This window comes from Pleurodeles waltl, chromosome 7, assembly GCF_031143425.1.
Source record: "Pleurodeles waltl isolate 20211129_DDA chromosome 7, aPleWal1.hap1.20221129, whole genome shotgun sequence".
Taxonomy (NCBI): domain Eukaryota; kingdom Metazoa; phylum Chordata; class Amphibia; order Caudata; family Salamandridae; genus Pleurodeles; species Pleurodeles waltl.
Window position 1 is genome coordinate 898247110 of NC_090446.1, and position 20452 is coordinate 898267561.

Here is a 20452-nt window from a genome sequence, read left to right on the forward strand (position 1 = left end):
CCAACTTTCCTCTTCTAAAATGTATTTATGTATCTCTGGAAGCAAACTCACTTATAACTCGCAATATCCACAATCATTGCCTTATACAAAACAAAAGCAATGAAGCTGGGAGGTACTTATCTTGACTACTGAGCAGCACAAAAGGAGTCACTAAAATGGCTGGCAGTGCCTGTGATTAGTGGACATAGGAATGGGTGTATTCATGATGTTCATGGGAGTTGCTGCCGTTAAAAGTTCTTTATTTTGACATTGGCTGCTGTTAAAATGGCAGTTAAAGAAAGAGAACCATAATCTGAGCTACTGGTCCTGACACAGAGTGGTCCATCTGCGTTCTTTCAAAAGCAAAAAAGACGAGTGGAAGTAACTGTTATCTACTATACCGAAGCTAAACGTGAGTATTCTTTTTTTATCTATTTTCACAGCCCAGCTGTCATTACCTTTCTTATTTATCAAGTCTTTCTTCTCTTTTCAAGTCCTATGACCGTTACCATTACCCAATCGGCGCACACATCCTAACGTCAGAAATTCTAACTATCCAATCGAAGCGGTCCACGCAGAGACGCTTCGCGGGGCCCTGACTTGGCACATTGACGGGCGTCTAATTTATACCAATAGCAGCATTCTGCGTTTGTGGGGGCGGGCACGTAGCAGTCAGCCATAACCAATGACAAACCGGCGTGAGGAGGGGCAATGGGCGTTGAGGTTTAGTCTGTCTCTTTCACCGCTGCCTCGGCTGATCGTCGTTGTGGCACGTGACGAAGCCGGATCCGTTGCTGGGTCTTGAGCAGGTTGAGGCGGAGGCCTAACGAGGTGAGATAGATGCAAGGGGGTTCGGGAGTCTCGCCCTTTCGTTGCCTCACCGCCTTACTCTTTCTCAAAGGGGTGCAGCTGAGATCCAAGCCAAAGGGCTATAGCGGCCTAGCTCTGTCAGGCAGTCACAATGCTAAAGGGAAGTCTTAGATGGTAGGCCTTGCCCAAGTTCTGTAGGCGCCCCACCTTAAAACAGTCCCTGTGAAGATGTCCCTCAGGATTAAAGTGCAACCATGTGCGCATTTTTTCCTTAGTCATTTTTGTTTTTTGTGAGTGCTTATTTCACGTGTTTGGACGTTTTTGTGTAGTTAGAAGGTACTCAGTCATTCTGACCTATTATGCGAAAGCCGGTGACATGTTATGTGTCAAACACGCATTATTTAATGCGATGGGGATTTAATACTCGGTCCTTCTATATGTTTTATAAACCTGTTAGTTGGCCTTGCACATCCCGTTGCCCCGGATGTATCATGTTCAGTACATTTTCAATATTTGTTTGTGAATCTCCCCCTTGAAGTGGAATCAAAATGTCGTTCGTGTTTAGTTAGCGAGGTTCCGTGCGACATGAGGGTTTAGGTTTGACACCAAATATTTTGTATTCGCCTCTTCATTGAACTCGTGAAGTTCCGTTTCCTTTGTCTTGATCTGCAGTATAACGTTTGACAGTATATGTGCCTCTATTTTTAACCAGACATTTCTTGAATAAATTGGCATGTTATACACTTGGGGCATATAGACGATTATTAATCTAGGATTATTGCTGCCCAGCCGGCTGCTTCTTAATTATTTTTCAGCATTTTGGATTCGCTGCTTAAAAAGCCCAGCCACTTGTTCGGATTGTCCCTGTAGGTGCAATAACCCAGGCACAGACTTGGATGGGGCGGGATATGTAGATGTGAAGGGGACGTTCGTCCACCTCCTGAGATCTGTATTTCAGTGACAGGTCGACAGTTGCTATCCTAGGCTGAAGGAAATGGAATGGGCCCAATGAACGACCGTGCTTCACGTTATAACGTGAAATGAGTGATTGAGTAAAGTGAAATCGCATTTTTTGGGGGGACAGTGCCCCATTCCAGGCGCACGTCGAATATTGCGGATGCTGTAAACGCAATCACAGATAATTTTTTTGTGCATTTATCGTTTTATATTACAGGGTATTTTGTTTACGGGGTTACATGGAATAAATCGTCAGGGACACTTCACAGCGCCCAATGACAATGAAGATCTGGCTGAGCATATATGACTACTTCTATTAGAAACGTGCTTAACCAAATGACAGATTACAAGTTCCTCCCCATGTGTGTCCTGAATGTGGGCTGACTCCAAATCCCATCGTAGTTCACTTGTTTCACCCAAAAAGCTGTCTTCTTCAGTGTTCAAATGTGTGACATGGTGCTACATATGTAAAGTAGGGTAATATGCGTATTCTTTTAAATTAGTACGTTTTCGGATGAGTTGATAGTTACTGTCTTTAAAGACTATGCATTGGTGTTTGCCAAATGATCACTCGATCAAACTTAGCAGCCATATTGTGGTCGTTGTATTAGCAAATTGGAAGCTTGACGTGCTGAACAACCCGATGTTTCATGGAGCTGTGTGTGTGTGTGAGAGACAGACAGACAGACGGATGAAGGCGTTGTCCAGGGTGTGCTTGTGAGACGGGTTGATCCTGTTACACTTCATCCGGGAAGGCAGTTAAAATACTCATCTTTGTCATTCAGTGATTGGTGTAAGAACATTTTATTGCACAAGATGTGGAAACGTTCTAAAGCAGCGTGTTATCGTGGATTGAGAGAAAGGCGTCTACTTTCCCCGTCATTGAATAAGTATTAAAGTTCGTAGTTTGCAGTTTACGTTTTGTGCAGAGGGATCTCTGCCTGAAGCAGATTAACCTTTGACTGCAGTCATTACAGTTCACCTTACGTCCTCCTCCAGGTTGACAATAGCGTGCATATTGGTGGTTCTTCTTGCTAGTCTTAAGGACAGTCTGCTTTTACTTAACCTGGTAGTCTAATTTTTCATGTCTCCAAATTTCTCCCTCTGGCATGGTTTTTTTTTCTTAGTAATTAAATGTTGCCTTGCGTTTAAGGTGAATTGGATCTGGAGCGCTATGCGCCATGTATGTTTTAAAGAAAGTTGCAGCTGTGTTAGTCCAATCTGAAGAATTCAGACATTTCAGTTTTTGATATCTTTTTAGTCGACTGACTGGAAATAAAATGACAATTTTTCATAACATTAGCTTTCTAGGTCTTTTACGTTATCCTCAGATGGCATTGAAGACACATTTTCAATGTCTAGCAGATTTGAAAATCAATCTTATGCAAAGGACATTAGTATGTAGAACGATAGGAGGGTGACGAGTTATTTGGTGTCTGTTAATCATAATAAATACTATTTCTGTGTTAAAAATCATCCTTTACAATTAAGAAATTTCCGTGCTTGAAAATCAAATACTCTTTCGTATGTTACCTTAAAAAGGCCTCTGCACCTCAAGAGCGACCTACCTTATCGTGCCACTTTTTGCATTTTATTTTCTATTGTTTCGGTAAAATATGTTGGAAACTGGCATTTGCGTTTTCTATACCCTTGCACTGTGGTTCCCAACCTTTTGACTTCTGAGGACACCCACTGAATCATTACTGGAAGCTGGGGACCCCCAAGCCATTTGTACGATTTAAATTGCAACAAATTAAAATTAAAACAGTAATTCACAAACGAATACACACCAAACAAATACTCATATTACTGAAGATATAACAATTTTATATTGAAAAAAATATGGGAAGGAGGGAATCAAAAAAATTTAATTGGAAGGCCGATGAGGCATATCAGTGACTAACTTTTGAATGTTTTGTTTTATTTCAGAAAGTTGAATCCTCAGGTCAGATTCTACATTTCCCAAGCTATTTGTTTAAATTTTTTAGTTAAATAAGATCTGAGAAAGCTTTTTCACATGAAAAGGAAAGGAAGTAAAACCATAGCGACCTCATCTCTCCATAGCTTTTCTGTCACATGTAATTCATTTGTTTTACAGCAGCTCTCATACCAGTGTAGGGTGTCAGAGCACTCCACAGGGGACTACAAGGCATAGGATTCATGTCATCGACACTGCTAGGCATTTTCTAAAAGTGCTTGGTCTGGAGAAGCACAAACTCGGGATTCAGAACACAACACAGAGGTTAGTGTTGACTTTAATAATTAGTGTATGCTATGCAAGCAATTTTTTTTTTTTTTTTTTTTTTGCAGCATACAGACAATGAGACTGGAAAAAATGACTTTCTAATTTGTGCTGTGTTAGTTACATTCAGTTCTTTAATGGCAGTTCATAGCTCACTGTGCTAGATTAATATTTTATCTTATGAACTGCACAGTAACAAAATAATCTGTAACAAAAGCAGTAACCCACTGTGCTACGCACATAAAATACTGTTCTTTGCATGGTACATGTTCTTTGCAGCAGACTTATTAACCATCTATACTATCTTTGTGTGGAAACTGCCACTAGACAAAACTCCGATATCTCTCTAGCAGGTATAGAAATCGCTAGAGTTATCTTGACACTTTATTTTTTCCCGGAGGATGTATGTACAAGAAACTTTGCAGTGTTTTTAAAACTGCTGCATAAAAAAGTAATAAGCATAAAAAAATGCATGTTTTGTCGATGCCTCAGCTTGAGAAGTGCCTTCCTGCTGGCCCAGTCTTGTGGACCCCCTTGGAATATGTCACGGACCCCTAGGTGGTCTGCGGACCCCAAGTTGGGAACTGCTGCTATATCACAATTAAGATATATATATATTTTTTTAATGATTTATTTATTCAGCATTTCCATCTTTATTTGTCCATATTTATTTTTTGGCCGTATACATGCACTACTTACCACATTGCCTGTCGTTTTTTAGCAGATTAAGCTACCAGATATAACAAAACGCAATGCCCCCAAGTAAATTTTAGCATTTTACTACAAATCTGTGTTTACCTGTGCCAGTATTTGGGGAAATCTCATCCTGTTTTTAACTCGCCATGCTGTGTCTGCTCAGCTGGTGGCCTGGAATTTGAGTTGCTCACAAGGCGCTCAATTTTCTGTATATTTTTCCACTTTTAAAAATGAATATATACAGCAAACACATTGTTTCTGGCTGTATTTATCTGTAGAAGTTAATTGAAATGGAAAAAGGGAAGTCTTAATCCTAATGCACTGGACTAAAGAAGTTGAACTAAGTTTCTTTAACTCCTTCGCTGCCAGGCCTGCCCCACTCCCCCCCCTTTTTCAGGTGCCAGGGCTTTTTTTGGGCTGTTTGGGGCAGTTTGCGCGTAGGCCCTCATAACTTTTTGTCCACATAAGCTACCCATGCCAAATTTGCGTCCTTTTTCCCAACATCCTAGGGATTCTAGAGGTACCCAGAGTTTCTGAGTTCCCCTGAAGAAGACCAAAAAATTAGCCAAAATACAGCGAACATTTCGTTTTTAAAATAAAAAATGGGGGGGGGGGAGGGCTGCAGAACAAGGCTTACGTTTTTTTCCCCCTGAAAATGCCATCATCTAAGGGTTTGTGGTGCTAAAATCACTGTCTTCCCAGCTTTCTGGAGCAGGCAGACATGAGTCAGAAAACCACATTTTTCAACACAATTTTGACGTTTTACTGGGACATACCCCATTTTTACTATTTTTTAGTGCTTTCAGCCTTCTTCCAGTTGGTGACAGAAATGGGTGTGAAACCAATGCTGGATCCCAGAAAGCTAAACATTTCTGAAAAGTAGACAAAACTATAAATTCAGCAAGGGGTCATTGTGTAGATCCTACAGAAAATAACAGCTGAAATAAAAGAATATTAAAATTGAGGTGAACAAAAAACAGCCATTTTTCTCCACGTTTTACTTTGCAACTTTTTCCTGCGATGTCAGATTTTTTTTAGAGCACTATACCGTTACTTCTGCTGGACTCTTCTGGTTGCGAGGATATATAGGGCTTGTAGGTTCATCAAGAACCCTAGTTACCCAGAGCCAATAAATGAGCTGCACCTTGCAGTGGGTTTTCATTCTATACCGGGTATACAGCAATTTATTTGCTGGAATATAAAAAGTGAAAAATAGGTATCAAGAAAACCTTTGTATTTCCAAAATGGCCACAAGATAGGGTGTTGAGAAGCAGTGGGTATTTGCACATCTCTGAATTCCGGGGTGCCCATACTAGCATGTGAATTACAGGGCATTTCTTAAATCGATGTCTTTTTATTACACACTGTCTTACATTTGGAAGGAAAAAATATTGAGAATGACAATGGTCAATAACACTTGTTTTGCTATTCTGTGTTTCCCCCCCCCCCCAAGTCTCCCGATAAAAATGGTACCTCACTTGTGGGTTAGGCTAAGCGCCCACGACAGGAAATGCCCCAAAACACAACGTGGACACATCACATTTTCCCAAAGAAAACAGCTGTTTTTTGCAAAGTGCCTAGCTGTGGATTTTGGCCTCTAGCTCAGCCGGCACCTTGGGAAACCTAGCAAACCGGCAGTTTTGAAAACTAGACACCTACGGAATCAAAGATGGGGTGACTTGTGGGGCTTTGACCAGATTCTGTTACCCATAATCATTTGCAATCCTCAACATTTGGCCAAAAAGAACACCTTTTCCTCATTTCGGTGACAGAAAGTTCTGGAATCAGAGAGGGTCCTCAAATTTCCTTCCACCCAGCGTTCCCCCAAGTCTTCTGATAAAAAATGGTACCTCAATCTTGGGGGGTAGGCATACTGCCCGGTTAAGGAAATGCCCCAAAACACTATGCGAACACATCAAAATTATCAAATACAAAACTACCTGTTTTTGAGGGGGGGGAGGAGGGGGTAGCCTGCGTTTTTGGTCCTAGTCTCAGCAGCCATCTAGGGAAACCTACCAAACCCAGACATTTCTCAAAACTAGACACCTGAGGGAGTCCAGGGAGGTGTGACTTGTGTGGATCCCCCAATGTTTTCTTACCCAGAATCCTCAGCAAACCTCACATTTAGCTAAAACATCAAATTTTTCCCACATTTCTGTGTGGGATCACCGCACTGGGATACATTTCATACCACCCAACGTTCCCCTCAGTCTCCCAGTTAAAATGATAACTCATTTGTGTAGGTGGGCCAGGTGCTTGTGACAGGGAAGAGGAAAAAACATGTTGAAATTGAGGGGGAACCAAAGCGGGTCCAAAAGGGTAGATTGCAAAAAAAAAATAATAATTTTTTTAGGCTGACAAGTGCAGCAGAATTTTTATCGGTATAGGTTAGACAATGCTGAGTGCTAGGAATTTTGTGGATTCCTGCAGATTCCGGAAGGTTCCATCACGAAAATGTGTGATTTCCAGCAAAGTTGGAGGTTTGCAGGGCATTGTGGGTAAGAAAATGGTGCGGGTGCATGTGAAACACACCACCCTGGAATCACCCAGATGTTTAGTTTTCTGATGTGTGTAGGTCTTCTGGATTTTTCTGCATGGCAGTGTCCCAAAGTGCAGCCCTCACCATTCCAAGTGGGACGATTTTGAGAGTTAGCCAAGCTCTCATGGCCCAAATGTCAAACCAAAACCCAAAATAATCAAATGTCTTCTTGCTTGCTGTGGGTTACGATGTTTTAGTGTGCGGGGGAGCCCTGAAAGACTGTTAACCCCTTCAGTTGGGGTGGGGCAACAACCAGGCCCATACTGGTTGGTAGCCACCACCCCACTATTATTATTATTATTATTATTTTTTATTCCCAGGCATCTAGTAGACTTTCTGCCCCCCGGGGTGTGGATCAGGGGTAATTGCCCCATCTGCCCACTGGTGGGCAGAACAGCTTTGGACCCATTTATTTGGGGTGGAGTTATGGCCATGCCCCACCCTCTTATTTTGGAGAAAGAAAAAAAAAGTTTCTCTGGTGGGCATTCTGCCCCCCCCCCCCAATGGGGGCAGATGGGCCTTCCAAAAATAGGCCAATCTGCCCACAAGGGGGGCAGATATGGCCAACAGTAATGTGCCCCCATGGGGAGCGACCCTTGCCCATGGGGCTGCCCCTCTAAAGAAAACCTATACATACACACCAATCCCTGGTGCCTAAGTGGTTTCTGCACCCCCAGGGAGGGCAGAAAAGGCTTTGAAAAACATTGCCCCCCTGGGGAGCGACCCTTGCCCAAGGGGTCACTCCCATTATGCCAGTTTCCGTTTTATAATAAATCCCTGGTGTCTAGTGGGCATTTCAGAAGCCGGATCGCTTCACGATCTGGCTTCTAAAATGCTCTGAGAGACTTCAAAGGGAGGAAAATTCCTTTCCTTCCCTTTTGAAGCCTCTCAGGCCCCCATCACATGGTCTGAAGAGAAATGCTGAGCAATTCTCTTCCGATCGTGCTGGAAGCTGAGCTTCCAGCGCGATGGGGAAGTGGCCTCTTATGAGTGTCACTAGGGGGGTCGGGGTGGAAGGGGAAAGCCTTCCCATTCCATCCCTGCCTTAGGGGTGTGGGAGGGAAGCCCATGGAGGGAGCGCTAGCGCTCCCTCCAAGCTCTAGGCTGAGGACATAATGGATACATCCTCGGCACAGGAGCACTGTGCCGGTGGATGTAACCAATACGTTCCTGGCACAGAAGGGGTTAATAATAATAATCCTTATTATTTATGATATATAAATGTTATGCTTAATGTCATATGTACAATTCTCACACACACCCCTCCCCCCCCCCCCCCCCCCCCCCCCCAAACTAATTTGAATGCGGGCCTTTGCAGGATGGTCATTGATGCTCACCACTGACTACATCATGGGGCTGCTCAGTTTTTGGGCTATTGCTTAGGATACTGTGATCAGTGGCGGTTTTTAGGTCGAGCGCACAAGCGCTTTGATCTATTGTAAGTCTTGTGGGCTTGCCTTTCAAAAATTCTTTGCTATCATTGGTAAATGCTTTACGTTGACCCTCCTCAGGTGGTTTTGTTACCGCCTTGGACACCGACCCTGTGGATAATTGCATGTTTGCCGATACGTTTGACTGCAAGCAAACTTCCTTTTGTGTGCCTCCTTCACGCTCATGCTGGCTGTGGCGCTTTGAATCGGCTCACTTATGTCAACTGTTTTACTTTACATTTTCAACTTATGTGGCAAGAAACGTTCAGTTATGAATTTATGACGCCAATAGCTCTAATTTGAGCAAACACGAGACCCATTGCATTGCAAATACTTGTTTATTATACAGGCTTAGGCCTCGAACATTAATTTATCATTAGGATATGGTTACTGCTAAGATGCCATTGTAGGCCTTGCCCTATTATGAAATCTATTTATTGCCATGGTCTGGAAAGGCAAGTGACCAGTAGGACAACACTGCTTTAGAATGTTTGCATGCACATATGCATTCAATATTTCCTCAGTGGGTATCTGGATCAAGATGCCCACGCTTAACTCACCACTGCTCAAAAACAGATATACCCTGGAGGAATTAGAAAGCTTGGGCATCAGACTACTTTTACAACAGCATGTTAAGATGGTGACACTCGGATAAGTCATGTGTACAAGGGCCCTGCAGTTAGAATTGCATGCAGTTCTAGACTGACAGATATGGTGCTTTTTGCAGCCCAGGCTTGGTGAGTAGAAAGGGGAAGAGGAGTCGAGGGGCTGCACGTTGCAGTAGATCGCATGTTGGAGCTGGAGATTCCATTGAAATGGGAACTAAAATGGTGAAGCACTTGGCTTTTTGGCATGACAATGCTACTGAACGTATGTGTTGTGCCATTAGAAAGGCTTAATACAGGTCCGCTGTAATTATACTCATCACCCCTGGTGCTTTGTGTTCAAGTAGGACATTTCTATATTTCAAACACAAGTTCTGTTATTTGTCCAGACTCAGTGAAGGGTACTAAAAATGTCAAAAACATGGATCCATGGAATAGCAGGTCATTTGTAAAGGTTAATTGATGACCTTTGTTTAACTTTGCGCAGACGGTATTAATGGGAGTCAAATAACCTAATACTGTCACAGATTGTGCAAGATATTTGACCTTTCTTGCATAGTTGCTAAGTTTTCAGATTGCTTATGTGACATTTTCCTGCTTGCAGTGTATTTAGGAGTGACATTCTAGTGCCATGTGTGAAACTTCGAGTGAAATGTAATTGCAAGTAAAGCCACCAATGAAGCGCATGTTAAGTGATAAATATAAGGACATGCATCGTTTTAGCAATAATAAACTATAAAGCGTTCAAAAACCTCTGCAAACTCCCAGAATAGGGAGGTTAGTAAGCTTCTTGGGACCTCATTACCAAGACAGCCGGGTAAATTGCAATGTGTGTGGTAACAACTGCTACTGCACAGAATACAAGTATAGTTTCTGTGATAAATATCGGCATGACCATAGTTATCAAGGGAAACCTGCCAGGTATTTACCAGAACATACACGTTATTCCCCCAAAACTCGTTATTGGGTATATTTATTGCACCTAATAAATAACAACTCGGAGGAGTCAGATCTTATCAGGTATGATAAATATCACCCCACTCATCAGGCCACTCATTATGAACGCCTGGGTAATTAATGCACTTGCTTGATATGTCTGTGTGCGATCTAGCCACAAGTTTCACTGTTGATAAAATAGCATAGAGGGTTAAAGTACCTGCTGCAAAGATCAGCGTAAAACATGTAGGTCTTAGATTTATTGTTTAGGGGAACTGCTTGATGGGTTACCGCTTTTACTACAAAGTATGTGTTCTGCTGGTCACAATTTATTATTATAGGTTTAGAGAGTTGTGAACGACAGCAGGAGCTGCACACAAACTGCGTTATTGGTGTAAAATTAAACTTTAAAAATAAAAAAATAAATAAGAGTTAAGCTACAAATATTCTGGAGGGATGGGGTATGTGATGTGTTAGGGGACGTCCGGTTGCGTGGCGTTGAGGACTGGGATCGCTTCAGGCCTTGATGGTATAAGAAGACTGGTAGTTGTGGAAGTTGAAGCGGTGGGAGGGGGCATCTTTCTCAGTCAGGTCTTTGAACTACATAAGCATGGTATTCTAGGCTGGAGCTATGGGGTGTCTGCGTATTCATGTGGTCTTTTCCCAGTGTAGTGCAGAGCTTTTGGCCTCGTCCCCCTGGTAGTGCCCTGTGAAGTGTACCCACAGTGTTGTATGTGAAGCCCAGAGACCATGATTTAATCAGCAACAAGACCGTGGATAGGCAAGAGTTGTCTTGTCATCCTGTTCTCTGAGTTTCAAGTGTGTGTCAGAGTGCAGACATGTCAAGCAGGATTTGACCCTGTAATATCAAAACGGATGCTCACTACCCCCATACTTATGTATTTAGTGAAGTTCAGAGGAGTTCTTTGTGACCATTCAGGCTGGCCTATTGTTTGCTCTTGTGAAGCATTTCATACCTATTCATATGATAATCCCTAGCTGGGAAAGATTGAGAACAAATGTGAATTAGCCTCCAGAAACTTCGGGCAGGGAATCAGTCATTTTATAAAAGTTACTTTTCCTTAATATTTTTTTAAAATCAGACTTCACTATTGAATTGAAATTCAAATAACTAAAATAGTTGCTTATTATTTTTATAGCTGGTCTCATTTCTAAGATACAATATTAGAATTGTGATCAGTACTCTGATTTTTATGTAGGACAGATAGGCTGCCACAGTGAAAAATAGCTTTTGGATTCTTGTCATTGTAAGAATGTTAACGTTGCATTTCTACATGCCCTACTTATAAATACTATGCAAACTGCTTTGTGGACTGCACCTGAGGTATGTGAAGTATTGGTTTTCTAGACTTAGCACCCTTCCTTTGAAACGACCTCTTTTTTTTATCAGTTTTGTGGTTATGTTTTTTTTTTTTTCTTTCATTTTGTTTCACGGCTAGTTTAAAACAAATGAAACAAGATGAAATGCACTTTTGATCACACCAGTACAATAAAAGGGATTCAACAGTTCACCAAAATATGGACAATATGGGGTGGATTGGGAAGCTAAACGAGAAACCCAGGTAGTGATGTAACTTGTGAGTAATCCCACTTCTTGCTTTATACACTAATCTGTTTTTGCACAAAAAAAATCACATCTAGTCCACTCATCCAATGAGAGGTTGTATTCTGCAAGCCATTGACTTGACAGGTCTCTTTTGCCGATCAGTTGGCCAATGGCAAAAAAAGCTGTTCAAGCATGATGTCAATCACCCCATCCTTCCATTATGGCCAATAGCATTATTTTTGGGTCTAAAGATATTCTGAGGGCCAGCACCTGTCCCAAGACGCCACTTATTTTCCACCAGAATCTGACCATTAGCTGATAGCCCCAAATCATGTGAAAATATGTACCAGGAGAGGTCTTGCACCTTTGACGATCAGGGTCTTGTGCCCTTCCGCCCCTCCACCCCTCTTTTTTTATTTTTTATAGAAGTATCTATTGGAAAACCTTAAGTTGAACAAGCCAAAAACTGGAACAGGAGGAACCCTATTATGAAGAATGCCACCACGGGGAAACCCTGGTGGGTGGAGGTTATATAAGAAAACCTGTAATTTTCTCTCTTGTGGCGGATTAGCACCAGTATGGATGGACTTTCTTTTTTTTAAAGGCGCACTTTAACATTCTTGACTTGTCAAGACATGATCATGGAGGATCAAAAGGATGGGCTTTATATTCAAGCACCATGTGCTCTTTCCTAGGACCTAGTTCAATTGAGAACTTCTTTTGGTGCCGCAATTTAGACCTTTCAACTGATCTGACTTAATGAATGTGCTTAACTAAATTCTGCTCTTTGAGAAGCACTTTACATACCAGACTAGATGTACTTAAGTAGCGGTGTTCCAAGGTGCAATCGCCTAGACACTCGCATACTATGAAATGTCCTATACATGAGGAAATACGGCCCAGCTGATTGACACCATTATTCCTGCAAAGAGTTTGGCTTTTTCAGATTGGCAGGATTAGAAACCCTACCAGATGCATGTTCCAAACCACTCCTGTCAGAAGTTGCCCTATAAGAAAGTAGTATTTTCCATTTAAAAATAATAAATACACTGTGCATCTACTGCTAAGCATTTATTTGGCTTTAACAATCCTAGTGGCAATAAATGACTTCATTTACTAGCGTTTTTTTTCACACCGGTATCTGTCAGTATTCATTTAGTATCCTTCCCCAAATGTAGTGCTTGGATTCCAAAACATTATAGCAACCCCTGATTTGTAAGGAGATTTTCTCTGAAGTATGTGATTGTTCTGAAGCCTGTTGTCCTGCTAAACCGCCAGAGTTGTGTACCATATTTACTTTATTAAATGCTAGAATTATATGGAACTGTGTCCTACTTTGTGGTAAATCCCAGGGACTAATGCCTTGTTTTCTACAGATGTCGTCTTTACTCTAATAACGTATTCCACCCGTTAAAGAAGAGTAATATTGTTCTGTACGGTATTGAAGAACAGAAAAGGAAATACATCCTTTTGGGTTAGAATTTTAGTAGTTCTTTCTTCTGAGTCATTTCAGCTGTTCATCACGATTTGTTTATATGAAGTCACCAGGCGACTTTGTTTTGCTCTTATTCTGAATGTTTTTCTGTGTGCATAAATGTATTTTTTGGGGGGGTGGGTTGGTTGTAACCTCACTAGTGCCAGCAGAGTTATGGTACCCTAATCGCATACGAGTCACATTTTCTGCACTTAGTTTCGTTCGACCCAATGAATTACATTGTACCCTCCATTTACAAGGGCGAGAAATGCGATGCCTGGAAGGCTTCATTTATTTCGAATACATTGCTCTTCCATTGCCATCCATTATTTGTATTTATTTTTTCAAAGAAATTGAGGTACGCCCACAAACTTTATTATTCCTGTACTGGGCACTGATTATAACGTTGGCCAGAGTTTTTGTATGCAGATGGTTCGATCTGACCTGGTAAATCTTATGAATTCGTCAAATCTCTGATTTGTAAAGGCTTTCTTGTGCAGATCATTTATGCCTTTTGAAAGGTTTACAAATGCAGTAACTTTGAAGCAAGTCTCTGTCTGTACTGTTTTGAATCTTGGGTGTCAAACTAGAGAACCTACTGGGCAGAAAAGTCAAGTTGTCCTCTGAAAATATTGAATAAACCCTTTTGATGGAAGGACTCCTCCCCATTGAAGTCAGTTGCGTCAGCAGGTACAGTTGAATGTGTCTGATTAGGACACGTTCACGAGTCACTGGATTACAAGAAATGGTTAAGTATCCAGTAGGTTCCTATTTTTTTGATGGGACCGTTGAAAGAACCACTAAAGTATTGAGTTGGGCAGCTGTAGTAGTGGGCATGCTCGCCCTTAGGAGTCTCCAGTGTACCTAAACATTTCAGGAGGCTGTATCCCAAGCTACCATTTGGCGTTGAGATTCACCCATTGGGTGACAAAGGAGACTTACAGGACCAGCGGCACTCACTTAGGCCACTTGTATCACCTTTTCCTTCTGAAGACTGGACTTATGGCTTGGGACTGCACCAGAGCATCTCTGGAACTGTACAGGCTGAAAAGATGGTGCAAATGTTTCTGGAATCTGGACACCCTCTTTCTACCAACAGATCTGTATCCCACATAGGGAATGTAAATGCAGACTGGCTCATTGTGATTGTACGGTTGGGAAAAGGAAATCCAGGGACACAGTAGGTACGGGTTAGGTAGTGGACGTGGAGGCTTATCAGCTTATCAAAGACTGATGACTTGGCAGCTCCATGTCCAAGGTGAATATTTTCCTTGATCTTGCTTCTCCTGCTCAGATGGGCTGTGATGAACTTGTGGCTCTTGTGTGACCTTGGTCCTTTGAGACATTCCCAATGTATATTCTCCACTGTGCTGGGCAAAACGCAGTTCTTCCTTGAATCACGTCATATCCTCCTGGCAAGATGGATGAAGTTTAGGAAGGGAGAATGATTTACATCCCATCCTTGGAGCTAATCAGCCTGAAGCTGTCTTACCGCTGTTTACAGTGGAGGCATTCAGGAGAGAGGGCCGGGTACATGAGTTTGATGCGCTGCGTGGTGTACATAATTGAATTGTGTGAACCTACGTCTGGGATTACAGAACATGTCCTTCACCATTTGTAGGGCGTGAGACCAGGATGTAGTAGTAGTAAGGGATTGGGTATTGTGTCCCATCTGGAGTGCACTTCCACAGAGTAGTTTGGCAGGATGGAATAGAAAGCCATGTAGAGGGTAGTGATTTCATGCCGCTGGCTATCTGCAGTTAGAAGTGTGTGCAGGGTAGCTGACTTTGGGGAGTGGGGGGATGGGGCTGTAGAGGGGAGGCGGTGCTGGGGGGGGGCTTTGTATCATGTGGAATTTTAAGAAGTGGTCAGCCCCAGTTCCATAGGTGTCCATGACATTCTGAAAGGATATAATTCAGCCCTTTGTGTAGCATTCCCACACCTGTCCAACTCCTGCTTCATCCCAGGGGGTCGTGTCGAGCCGCCGCGCCATTGCTTGAAGCTGGGGAGGTCCCAAACGCTATGGACGTGGGGTAAGGGATGTGGGCAGCTTTGGCGTGCGCTAACCTTCAAAAAGAAGAGATGATGGACGGAATGCTGAACAGTCACGCATTCACTCCCTAGTCACGGATCCGGGCCTAAATTTCTTTATTTATTTTTTAATTTATTTATTTGTAATTTTTTTTTGTTTTTTGCTTGCCACTCCAGTTTAGATCCAGCCAAATGCAAATCGGGTTTGACCATGCTACCCTTGGGAACAGTCCATCCCAAACTGCTGGTCCAGGTCCTGGACTGGAAACAAGCAACCTAAGACTGGTTTTGGAGTATCACCCTCATCAGACAGTCTAGGTTGAATCTGGGAGCATAGCGAGCACAGGACCCATGTCTGTGCATACCCTTCCCACTTAGGGCAACAAATGCAAAAAGAACCGATGATAGACGGGATGCTGAACAATGTCAAATGTTAACCCTTAGTCACAGATCGGTGCCTAAATCCATCGTTTTTTTGCATGCCATGCCATTCCACGAACCCGTGCCAGCTGGAGCGGGCCACTACCATCTGGCGAGTCTCATGACAGGGGTGGGCTTTCGGGTTAGATAGCCATGTGTAAATGCTCAGGTTGCCGAGGATTCCCTGGATAGGTGCTAGTTCAGAACATGTGGATATGTGCAAGTTCAGAACATGTGGATATGTGCAACCAACCTAGCGTCAATTGCAACTGAGGTGTCTCATAGTAGAGCTGAAACTTGGGTGTGCCAAGGCTGCCCTCCATCAGTGGATGTTGCTCGAGCAATAAGCTGTGCAGCTAGCAAAAAAAAGCTCCTAGGGAGCACAGCAAAAAATACAGTAAGAGAGGGCGCACCAACATTTTGGAGATCTCCATGCGGCCCAGCGAGGACAAGGGCAATGACTGCCAGGAGGGTAGAGACTGACGGATGGAGCTGATTGACTTGTCTAAATTACTCTCCTTGAGGTCTCACTACGAGTGATAGATCTGAACACCCGGGTATTTAAAGATTTCATAGCACCACCAGAGACTAGCCCACAGAGGTTCGACGTGAAGGGAGTGGCGTCAGAGGGAAGAGGCATGATTTGGGCCAGTTCATGCAGAGCCTCATGGTGTCTCCAAATTCTTCCAACAAGCGCATTAGACCTGGAAGAGAGACCTCCACATAGTGCAAATAGATCAGGGTGTCATCCATGTAAAGCGATACAACATGATGGGGGCCCCCAGTTCCAAGATACCCATTCAGGCACACACCCGGGAAGGTGATCCAGGTCAGCGATACCATGGCAAAGGCAAAAAGGAGGGGGGTGGGGGGATAGTGGTCACCCCTCACTGGTGCCTCTTTGAATAATTAAACTGTCTTAGATGACCTGGCCAGTCTTGACCTTGCTGATGGGCTATTATATAAAGTGCTAACCCAGCCCAAGGAGTCCAGGCCAAACCCCACGTAATCAAGTGTGAGAAAGAGAAAGTCCTAGCTCGGGTGTCTAACACCACCTTTGATGTCAAGCAACACTGCCACTTGATGGAAGGTGTCATCTGGGGTAATGTGAATGAGGTGTAAGAGGCGGCAAATGTTAAGTGTTTTCCCCAGCATGAATCCCAACTGATAGACATGGACCAGAGCAGTTATTATGTGAGCATTCACCAGCACTCTGCCCAGGCTTTTACTGTCTAGATTTAGCCAGGATAAAGGGCAGTAAGAGCAGACACCCAGGGAGTCCCTGCCATGTTTAAGAAGGACCACAGTCAGCAACTCGAGAAGCAAGGCTGGAAGACACCCTACCATTTTGGAGTCGGTGTCCGGGCACTTATTACCAGCAATTTGCAAAATTGTGATGAATATTTTATCTAAGTGTGGGGGGGGGGGGGGGGGGGGGGGTTCGTCTAGTTCAGCCCATTACAGCGTTCAGCTTGGCCATTGGAAGGTTACTTAAAAAAAAAAAAAAAAAAAAAAAAAAAAAGTGTGCACGCGCTCTAGAGTTGGGTGGGGTCTGTGCTGGATATAGCTTACAGTAGTGTTCCCGAAAAGTGGCATTGATAACTGGCTGAGTGGAGATTATTGTGCCATCATACAGGCGGAGCACCTCAATCAGAGCGCTGCAGCAATCTTAGTTTATGAGCCATGCCAGTAACTTACCTGGCCGAATCCCCCTCTTTATGTTGAAGGGCTGTGTGATGTTTGTAGCCATGTTTGCTCAAAAGAGCATCAGCGTCCATACTCCAATTGCACAGACTCTGGTGCTGTTCAACAGTTACAGTGTGAGTGGCTACCCTCACTTTAGGAGCATTTACTTCATGTTTGATAGTAGTGAGTTGCACTCCAGACGGCGTTGTATTCCCCATGTGGATGCCAAGCAGTGGTTCCTTATAACAACTTTGTGCGCTTCCCATTCTAGGGCCCGGGATAAGACAGTGTCCTTGTTTTGCTCTAAATGCTGAGCTATGCACTGATCCAACTCCTCTGACCCAACCCATTCCCCACCCCAATTCAGAGTGTGTCTCAGTTTGTAATCGCCATGTGGGTTTAGTGGGACGTTGCCTGCCCCGTCTGAGGGTGACCAGTAACGACAGTGGTCCGAGAGTCCTCGTGCCAAGAACTCCGCCCGGGTGATCAGTGGATGCAGTTACTCCTTGCAGAGAACAGGATCGATCCTGGTGTGCACATGAACCAGGGAGTGGAACGAGTTCTCCGGGTAGGTTGCATGTCCTAGCCACCAGGCATCAGGTAAGCCTCATTGTGTGGTCCATCTGAGGAATTGCCGGGTGGTTTGGACATGTGGCAGTGGCAGGGGAGGAGCACGATCAACAGCGACATTCAGCACACAGTTAAAATCAACTCCCCATATTCCCGGGTGGAGTGGGTCCCGAAAGAGGGCCTGGGTGAGAGTGTCGAGGAAACTCATCTGTTTGGCGTTGGGAGCGTATACTGCCACTAGCGGGAGGGGAGTACCGTCTAACTGATCCTCCAAGAACACAAACTGACCATCTGTGTCTGTTCTATGTGTGTTGCCTAAAAAAAGAACTCTAAGGGGGATCCAAATGATCGCTCCCCTAGCATATGCTGACACAGATGCTCCAAATACTTGCCCATGCTATTTTGTGCGAACCTTTTGTTGCTCCGCCAACCTGAGATGAGTTTCTTGTAACACATCATAGTGCTTGTAGTGACAACGAGGATACACAAGCACACAGTGGTGCTCATCAGGGTAGCCATGCCATGGATGTTACAGGTAAGGATGTGATACTGTGTGAGTCAGCCATGGAACCCAATCTGTGAGTTATTAATGAGATTTGTGGGAGAGGATGTGATGTACCCACTTGCCAGCAAGGTATTCCTGGGCCATGAAACCACCTGCCCCCAACCACCCCACCCGGGACATCTGTTTGCATAGCAACCCTGTCAGCAGACTCCAATAGAACTATATTACTTGTGTGAACAACAGTTAGAGTAACACCTGCATTCCGCCTCCCCCTCAAAAGACATTGGGCACATGTCTCCTTCAAAAATTCCCAGCTGTAAAATAGAAAAAAACACAAAAATAAGAGATACAAAGTCCTAATTGGAACCGGTGGGGGTCGAGAGATGGCTAATAGAGCTGGTGTGCCAGGCCCATTCCAGAAGGCCCAGCTGCCAGCTCGCCTTCGCGCACCAGCACTGCTCAGTAACAAGGAAGTCACATACAAAACATAGGTCATCACTTGCAGAGCGTGGTGTGAATTTCAGATCAGGTGTGCCACTTGTGGTAGAGGACCCGGAGACGCCTTTATCTAAGCTAGAGTCCTGGGATGGTGTGGTTCGCAGGACTGTAAAGGGGTTTGAGTTATGCAGGGTGGCAGCCTTCACTGTGCTGGCGTGGTCCTCAGCTGCTTGGCCCTGGGTGGTTCCTGCTCCAGTCGCCTTCCGTCTCCTGCATTTGGGTCAGGATTATTGTACGATCCCAGTCTGTATGATTAGCTTCTGGTGTGCCCGCAAGGCCCTTTGCATGGAGTCAAGTCCACACCTTCCGGAGAGAACATGTGGGAGGATTCATTTTGCAGGGAATAACCAGGCAAAACAAAATTGTAGTTTGTTTAAGCACTGCTTCAACTTGAGGTAGGGGGCTCACTGACACTGTACTTTGACTCCTAAGCCCAGATATACGGATATGACAACATTTTTGAAGCACCAAGGCCCTTAGTGAGAAAGCACTGTAGGATTAACCACTTCGCTGCCAGGCCTTTTCCCCCTCCTGTGCCAGGCCTTTTTTTGCCTATTTGGGGCAGTTCGCGCTTAGGCCCGCATAACTTTTTGTCCACATAAGCTAACCAAGCCAAATTTGCGTCCTTTTTTTCCAACATCCTAGGGATTCTGGAGGTACCCAGACTTTGTGGGTTCCCCTGAAAGAGGCCAAGAAATTGGCCAAAATACAGGGAAAATTTTGTTTTTTCAAAAAATTGGAAAAAGTGGCTGCAGAAGAAGGCTTGTGGTTTTTCCCCTGAAAATGGCATCAACAAAGGGTTTGCGGTGCTAAACTCAGCAGCTTCCCAGCTTTCAGGAACAGGCAGACTGTAACCCAATTTTTCAACACAATTTTGGCATTTTACGGGGGCATACCCCATTTGTGCATTTTTTTGTGCTTTCAGCCTCCTTCCAGTCAGTGACAGGAATGGTCATGAAACCAATGCTGGATCCCAGAAACCTAAACATTTCTGAAAAGTAGACAAAATTCTGAATTCAGCAAGGGGTCATTTGTGTAGATCCTACAAGGGTTTCCTACAGAAAATAACAGCTGAAAAAGAAAAATATTGAAATTGAGGTGAAAAAAACATCAATTTTTCTCTACTTTTTACTCTGTAACTTTTCCCTGCAATGTCAGATTATCGAAAGCAATATACCGTTACGTCTGCTGGACTCCTCTGGTTGCGGGGATATATAGGGTTTGTAGGTTCATCAAGAACCCGAGGAACCCAGAGCCAATAAATGAGCTGCACCCTGCAGTGCGTTTTCATTCTATACCGGGTATACAGTAATTCATTTGCTGAAATATAAGGAGTAAAAAATAGCTATCAAGAAAACCTTTGCATTTCCAAAAAGGGCACAAGATAAGGTGTTGAGGAGCAGTGGTTATTTGCACATCTCTGAATTCCGGGGTGACCATAGTAGCACGTGAATTACATGGAATTTCTCAAATAGATGTCTTTTTTACACACACCCCTATATTTGGA

General features: G+C 43.7%; 1 protein-coding gene across 1 annotated transcript in view; it reads left to right on the top strand.

Annotated features, from left to right (window-relative positions):
- Nucleotides 1-673: 673 nt before the first annotated feature.
- The window catches only part of CANX (calnexin), a 439945-nt gene continuing 420166 nt past the window's right edge, over nt 674-20452 (top strand). The window contains exon 1 of the mRNA XM_069199501.1: nt 674-810. The gene's annotated coding sequence lies outside the window, so the exon portion shown is untranslated. The remainder of the gene's footprint in view (nt 811-20452) is intronic.